The sequence below is a fragment of the Talpa occidentalis genome, unplaced genomic scaffold (assembly GCF_014898055.3).
Source record: "Talpa occidentalis isolate TD23 unplaced genomic scaffold, MPIMG_talOcc4v2.1 talOcc4.15, whole genome shotgun sequence".
NCBI classification, from domain to species: Eukaryota; Metazoa; Chordata; class Mammalia; order Eulipotyphla; family Talpidae; genus Talpa; species Talpa occidentalis.
In genome coordinates, this window is record NW_023601543.1 from 18430091 (window position 1) to 18438460 (window position 8370).

At 40.2% G+C, this 8370-nt stretch overlaps 1 pseudogene; it reads right to left on the reverse strand.

The window, feature by feature from the left end:
* Positions 1–1156: 1156 nt before the first annotated feature.
* On the reverse strand, positions 1157–3785 carry LOC119245522 (V-type proton ATPase subunit G 1-like; annotated as a pseudogene).
* Positions 3786–8370: the final 4585 nt, after the last annotated feature.

Below are 8370 nucleotides of genomic sequence, written 5' to 3' on the forward strand. Positions count from 1 at the left end.
ATTCCTCCACTACAGTGTCTGCTGGAGCTAAGAGGTCTGCTCTCTGGAGTTTACCTCAGTCCTTATCACTCATACAAAGAATGCTTCTGTATTTACTCTGGTCCCTTCCTTTACGTGCTAACCTGCCTGACACTAATCTTTGAGTTCACCACCTTGCTTCATGTATTTCAGCTTAGTCAATGAGATAATTATAATTTTCAGGTCTTAGAAAACCACCACTGCACTGCTATTCCTACTTTCCTTCATCTCTTTGAAACCAGTGCTGTTGCAATGTTTCTATAGTATGGAAGGTCAAATAAAAGGATTAGCCTCAAATTCTGAGAAGAAGGCAGCTTGAACAAATGTTTCTGGCACACTCTTTCTACTAAATTCTTTTAGGAATGATACAGTGTCAGAATAGGCAGGGTGATAGAGCCTGGAAGCTGCCTCTAAGGTTATATTTCTTTCAGGATTGTCTAGTATTGCTGAAGAACAGATTTGAGCCAAGGTCATGCTGTTCTGGGGTGGTCCCCAGCCAATGATAAGCATGGTAAGGATATGCGCGCCTGACAACTTCTGCTCAAGGTGGACCACTTGAAATAGACAATATTTGTTCAGGAGCTTACATTCTGGCTTCCAGCTGGCTTTGAAAAATGGGAAGCAGGGCCTCCCTGGTGGCGCAAGGGGTTAAGACACAACACTGTGAAGCTATCCTTTCACCCCCTGCATCTCTGGCCTGCACCCCAGCTCTTGTATGCATAAATAAATAAATCTTTAAAAAAAAAAAGAAAAGAAAAATGGGAAGCACTGGTAGAAGGTTGGATGCTGGGAACATGAAAAGTGGCCAAAATAATTATACTAGCACTCATTGTTCTAAGCCTTAGCCAGAAAGGACAGGTTGCAACTATTTACTACTCTTTCATAGACAAAGCCACTGACCTTCAAGAAGGTTGAGGGGGAAAAAATACATAATCCCTTTCTTTGTTAAAAAGAATGTGCTGTTTCTTTTACTACATCTAAGAAAGAAAAAGTCTTGATATATATGTTGCTTGAGCTAAAAGGCATAGGAAAGAAAACAATGAATATCCATTAAATTTCTATCAATAATAACATGAGGTTAAAAGATGAAATCTTTGGATAAGCTCTAATTCTATACAAAAAAGCTGTTTGCTATTCCTCAGAAAGTGAAGGGACCTATTATATAATTTAATGCCTTTTCACAAGAATATAACTCAAGAGTTGCTAAAACTTCACATTCCGGTCTGTAGAACAGGCACTTCTTTCTTCTGCCCATATCTATGCGACAGTTTTCATGGATTTCTGCCCAGATGTCACAGACAAAGGCCAAGAGGTTATCCAGAACTTTATCCCTGTTCCCCCGGAAGTAAGTGTGGAGGATGGTCTTGTCCTGGGTCTCCTCTACTTCAGTGCTGCAGCTTCCCTGGGGTCTCAGAGCCCCAGCTTCCTTGGTCTTGAACTCCTTTTCCGTCTGCTGTTCAATTTCAGCCTGAAATGATTATTTGGTCTGCTTCAGCCTATGATTTTTCACTTGTGTGCCTAGGACACTTACTTGGTGGCCCACTTCTCAGCCTGCAGCAGCTGCTGATTGCCCTGCAACTGATTGCCTATGGCTTATCAGCTCCTCCATTCCCTGTGTAATCCATTCCCTGGATATATATATATATATATATATATATATATATTATTGTGTAATTGTATATTTCTTCTTTTTTTTTAGTGAAAGAATGTGAGTCAAGGTTGATTCAGGAGGAAGTGATTTGGACTGGGACTTTCTAATATTAGTTCATTTTTGGACTTGAATGCTTAGTTCAGGATGGCTATTTGAAGTTCATGTAATTTCTAACCCTGCTCCTGGGCAGATAGGATATGGGAGTAGAGTGATGGAGAGATAGAACTGAAGACTAAAAGTGATATGTGTGTGTGGTCCGCCTGTGGATACTGTTTAAGTATAAGAGACTGAGTGAGATGCCCCTGAAGGTGGGACTGTGTTTGTTTCATTCATGACCATGCATCCAATGCCCAGAATACTCAAGTATGTGAGGTATATATGAATGATCCAAGTAACAGTTAAGTTTTCTGCAAGTAGCTTTACTAAGCTATTACCCAGTCTCCTTCAGACCATATCTACAAATAGCCCTGAAAAACGTCACTAAGTTAGAGAAAGCAATGCACCAAGCTGACCATATTCATTTTCTTTTCTTTCTCATTTAAAAAATACTTATATATTTATTTATACAAAGAAGAATTGGGGTGTAGGCCAGAGGTGTGGGGGTGAGAGGATTCACCAGAGACAAAGTGGAGAGCAGAACAGGTGGATTTACTGAAATACACTGCTAAGGGGAGCAGAGGGTGAGACATGAGAGATCTGCTGTGCCATATGTGGGTTAGCTCCCTGACCGGGGCTACAACTCAGGCCGTAGTGGTGCTAGCGCTGAGACTTAATCTCTACACCACCAGGGAGGCCACTCAGATGTACCTTTCATATCTTGGTTTGATCTCATTAGAAGGTAATCCCTTGCCTTCTACATTCATAATTTATAGGCAGGCAGAGGATGCCATTTAGTACAAAGCCATAGGACAGAGCTGAAGACATCTTCTTGGAGGATGTCCTAACATCAAGATGTTGACATCCTAAGTCGTATTTCCTCTGTTTTAAATACTCAAAGCAGTTTCTAGAAAACAGTGGATTACCATCTACAGAATGGGAGAAAATAATTGCTAGCTAAAAACCTATTCCCAGCAGTGGCAGGCCGCTTCTAACGCGGCTCCAATGGGCCTCACCTCCTGGTTTTCACTCCCGTGTAATTCTCTCCCCTATGTTATACCTAGTAGTTGCTTATAACAAACAGATTATCACAAAAGAGATGGGATGCCACTTTTGTAGTTCTGTTATGAAAGACTGTGTCTTCTGCTTTGCTTACATTCTCTCTCTGGCTGTTCTTGTGTGATTGCTCTGATGTAGAGAGCCACCTGGCAAGGCACCAAGGCCTTCAGTTCATTAGCCAGCAAGAAACTGTATCCTGCCAAGAACCATGTGAGTGGGCTTGGAAGTGAATCTTATCCCAGTAGATGAGATGAGAACCTTGAGAAGAAACTGCAGCCCCAGCTGACACCTTGACTGTGTTGGATCCTGTGAGGGAGCCTGAGCCTGAGTGGACATCTTAATTACAATCTTATTAGAGATTCTGAAGCAGTTGACCCAGTTAGGCCCAGCCCATACTCCTGACCCACAGAAACTGTGGGATCATAATTGTGTGTTGTTTAAGTCACTATGTTTTATTTTTAAAAAGTGGGATTCGGGGGGTGGGGATGGGAAGGGGAGAGCAAAATGGGGGACAAACACAATAGACTGGTAGAGGAGTATGGGTACCTTGCCGGTGGGTGTGGTGTGGTAACTACAGCCAAAGTGTGTGATCCTATGCGCTGAATTATATACAGTGTTGTAAATGAATGTTGCCTCAATTAAAAAAGAGCAATAAACAAGACAAAAGGGGACATACATTGTTAACTCATCGATGAAGAGGTGAGTCACAGACCTTTATGTACTAAATTATTATAGCTGCTTAATATTTAAAGCAAAACTCATAGAAACTTAAAATTTTGACATCTGGGATCTGGTATGTGGAGGTGCAGTGCCACCCCTGAGGATCCAGCATTTTAATAGACCTAAAGATCTTGAACTGTCTGACAGGCTGAGATTTCCTGCCAGTTTCTATCTCCTCTGGCTTGACTGAGCAATTCAAACAGGAAAAGCTCATAGTCTCTGCAGGCTTCGGGAGCTCCATGATAACGTTTCATAATAGCTGATGGGCTATATTCCACACATTGTATTATGGCATTTCTTCAATGTATTGCTGAAATATGGGGGCCTCATTGTCTACTTGCTTTATCTAGATTTAATTCTAGATAGTCAAGAGATCCATAAATTGCTTGTTTCAGCAGAGTAACCATTCAAAACCTTTGACCTCTACAGTATTCAGTCTGTGGACCACTAGTGTATGAGGTTATTGAGCTGCGGAAATGTGGTTAATCCAATTGGAAATGTGCTGGGAGTGTAAATACACCCAAGAGGTCAAGGACTTGGTATGAAAAAGAAAAAGGAATGAGAGCTATCTCATAAGTTTCATACTAATATATTTCGGATAAATTGGAGCAAATATATTGAGGTTTACTTGACCCGTTTCTTTTTATAAAATATGGCTACTAGAGCATTTAACATTACACAAGTGACACCTATGAGTATGCAGGAGTTTCTTTTCACAAACGTTTTCTTTGCAAAGCAGCAGTGGTGGGAGCTCTCCCCTGTGTCCCATAGTCCACCTGTGTCTATGCTGGTGCCTGTCCTTTTTCTAGTAAGCCTGCCATTTTAAAATGTAAAAAATAAATAAATAAATAAAAAATTGTAAAGTGGCTCCCATTCTATTTCTATGGGACATGCCTCACTCCATGTTCCAAGCAGTACAGGAATAATGATAAACCCAGCCACGTACCGCAATGGCTTGCCAGAGCAGTGACACTATATGGCCAATGTCGGTCAATACATTGTGTGTCCACCTTCCGTTTTGTTTAAATGTTTTGATTCATAGGGAGGTCATACGCACGCGCCCCGAGTCTAGCCACGCCGGAAAGCGCACCAGTAGAGGGACGCAGGCTGCGCAGGCCACAAGCTCGGGCAACACCCAAACGCGCAGGATGTCGTCCTGCAGCGAGTGTGACAATGGCTCCGGCGAGTCATTTTGTGGACGGGCCCCTGGGAAAGCCACCCCTGCAGCTGTGCACCGCTGGCTCGGCTGGACATCTGGCCAGGATGGACCGAGCCGGGCGGCGGCGGCGGCCGCAGGAGCAGGTCCCGGGGCGGCCAGGCACCGCGCGCTGGGCCGGGGAGGAAGAGGGGGCGGCGACAAGGGAGGAGATAGCATCCGGGGCGGCGGCGCGGGAAGATGGGGCCCGTGGCGGCTTCCCCAAGCCGGGAAAATTCCACTCCAGGTCTGGAGTCGTTGCTTACTGGCCGCGCTGATTGCGCAGAGCGAACCCCACCGCCCGCTTCTCTTGGCGCCGAGCGACCCCGATCCCGGGCTCCGTGCCCGCGCAGCTCTCCCGGCCTGCGCCTGCCCGGCCGCCCGCCCAAAACCCGGGTTTGTTTCTTTCCTTTTTGAAGGGACCAATAAAAGAAATCACTCCATGTTAGACAGACTAAGGTAAGAAGGAAAACAGGAGGAAGGGAGGGAGGAAGGGGGGGTGAAATATTAGTAACCAGAAAGCAGATAAAAATACGTACCGACGATATTAAACGGCTTTTGAAGTCGAATATCGTGTGCAACAAATGTGCATATATGAAAGGAGTGTTTCATTTCCCGGCCAACTATAAACTACCAAAATTCAGCTAAAAATGTAGAAAGCCCGAACAGAGCAATGATTACAAGAGAATAAAAAGTCAGCACGTCCAGCTGGTTGTAAGAAACTAGATTCAAGCTAACCTTTACAAAAAATAATTTCACTGTTACCAGCTCCATTTTAGACCGCTGTTTTTCAAACTGTCATGAACGACTTGTTCATATTTTCCATTTTTTTTTTAAAATTACAATTGTTGTGCACACATACTTTTGTAAAATTCAATAAAAATGAATAGAGAAATGAAATAATAAGCAAAGTGCAAGCCTGTTTCTTTTACAGTAGATTTTAGTGTGGTTTTAATTTATTTATTTTAGCGAGGTAATGTTCGTTTAAAATACAGTATGTTTTCAGAGCACAGGTTCACTCCTCTTCCAGTGTTACTACACCACACCCACCTCCAAAGCACCAATCCATTTCCCGCCCCTTGATTCCCCCCCTTCCCTCTCTGATAACCTCTCTTCCACAGTCAGAATCCAAAGCCTGCAATTTAAATTTTAAGATTCATCAAAACCAAATTACACTTTCATTAAATATAATGAAAACAAATGAACATAAAAACAAAAAATAATTACAAAAACTCAATGCATGATTCGTTGATGAGTCCAGGGCTTGGATGTCATAAAGATGTCAAATTGCTGTATAAGTTTCTAAGCCCTCTCAATTTCTCTACTTACACCTCATCGTGTATGGGAGACAAACAGTTTAGGACCAGGCATTAGTCCTCTGACCACAGGAAAAGATGGAAATATCCCAAATTCATTTTGGAAACCTACCATAACTTTACATATGGCAATATGATACAAAAATATGATATTCATATGACATATAAACATCAAAATTACAAATAAAATAGCAATACGTGGAATCTAGCAGTGTGGCAAAAGAATAGCTCACCATGAGCAAATGGTGTTTATTTCACAAATGCAAGTGATTCATCTCTAGGAAGTCTATCAAGTCACGATAGGAAGCAATTAAAGGAGAAAACCCATAGTATTACGGCAAAAGGAATGGAAAAAGCATTTAAAATTCAGCAGCCATTCCTAATAAATATGCAGAGTACAAGGAAAAAGAAATTACTTAAATATGATAAAGATAGCTTGCCAGAACTCAACAGCAAACATTATACCAAATGATGAAATAAAATCATTTTCATTAAAATCACAAACAAGGGAAGGATGTTGTCACTACTGTTATTCAACATTGTTTTGGATGTTCTGACTAATACATTAAGGCCAGAAAATGAAGTAGTATGTGAAGTTGGATGTTATTTATCTTTGAAAATCTGTTCTCCCCATCTTCCTGAAAAAATGGTTTCAGCTAAGCATATGGCTGAGAGACTACATTTCCCAGTTTCTCTTGAAGCTAAGTGACTTTGTACCAATGGAATATGCACAGACGTGATGAGTACAGTGTACCCCACAATTGCTTAAAAGGAAATTGTCCTGGGCTTTCTCTCACTCTGTTCCCCACAGGCTGGAATGTAGACATATAGCCAACTTACTTTCAGCTATGCAGGAGAGGATAACATCCCAGTAGATTCAGGGCAATAATATGAAAAGAACATGGGTCACTGAATAACCTTGAAGAGTTGGGGTGTTGCACCAGCCTAGACTGGTCAACCACAAAGTAAGAAAGAAATGGACTTAGATCTCATTTTCACCACTGTATTTTTAGATCTCATTTACACCACTGTATTTCTCTCTCTCTCATTCTCTCATGGGTGTGTTTAGCTTTTACTAAAACAAAACTTATACAAACATTATCAGAAAACCATGCAAGAATTATTTTATTATATTTATAGAAACTATGTTTTTACAAAACCCACCAGAAGTCATATAGGTTTTTGATAAGGCGGTTAGCTCTATGAAAATTAGCTAAAACTAATAATATTTCTTTGTTATAACTAATCAGTTGGGAAGTTGAATGGGAAAAATTCAATTCACAATTCTGACAATTTAAAATATCTAGGAAAGGGGGGTGGGGGGCAGGAGGGGAGGGATTGGGGTCAGAATGGGGGGGTTGCAATTGTATGGGGAATATAAAAATAAAATTTATTATTAAAAAAGTAAATAAATAAATATTTTTAGATTACATTATCTTAATTTTGTGTACAATATATTACAATTAATAACTCAAAATATGCCTATTTCAAAAGAAATACAATCATGTTTCTTGTTACAATATAAAATAAATAAATAAATTAAATATCTAGGAATGAGTGGAAGAGGTAATGTGCAGGACTTACATGAAGGACATTATAACTTCATACTCAAGAACATAAAATAATATATGAACAAATGGAAAGACATAAGAATATTAATCATTCCCAAATGATAAATATAATGCAATTGAAATAGGAAACTTTATAAAAGTCTCACTGAATTGGATAAAAAATTACTCTAATGATTATAAAAAATTAATATGATTCCTTTAAATTAGTTAAATATTCATGTGGCTCAAATTCAAAAGTTAATGAGAGGCATGCAGTAATAATACTCTCTTCCACACCTTCCTCCAACTACTTGGTTTTCTTCCACAAGGGCAATTTAGGTCACTAGTTTTTCCCGTAAACTTCCAAAGATGTCTGAATCATTCTGTTATGCAGTGGCAGCACAATATACAGATTGTTCTTCACATTTCTTTGTCTTAAGCATGTAACTTTGACATGTACATAGAGCGCTTCCTTCTTAGAGATGTACATAGAGCGCTTTCTTCTTATTCCTTTGTGTATACAGAATTTCATTTGACAGGTGTATCATAGTTTAACTAGTCCCCTGTTAAAGGACAAAAACACTTTTGTTAAAACAAATCTGCTTTTACAATGTTTCAATGGATGATCTTGTACATATAATTTTTACTTTTCCAAGTACACATGTAGGCTACATTTCTACACATAGAATGTCTGTGTTAAACAGCAAGTACATGTTAAATTCTTATAGATATTGCCAAATTGCTCTCCATTAAAAGTCATCATCT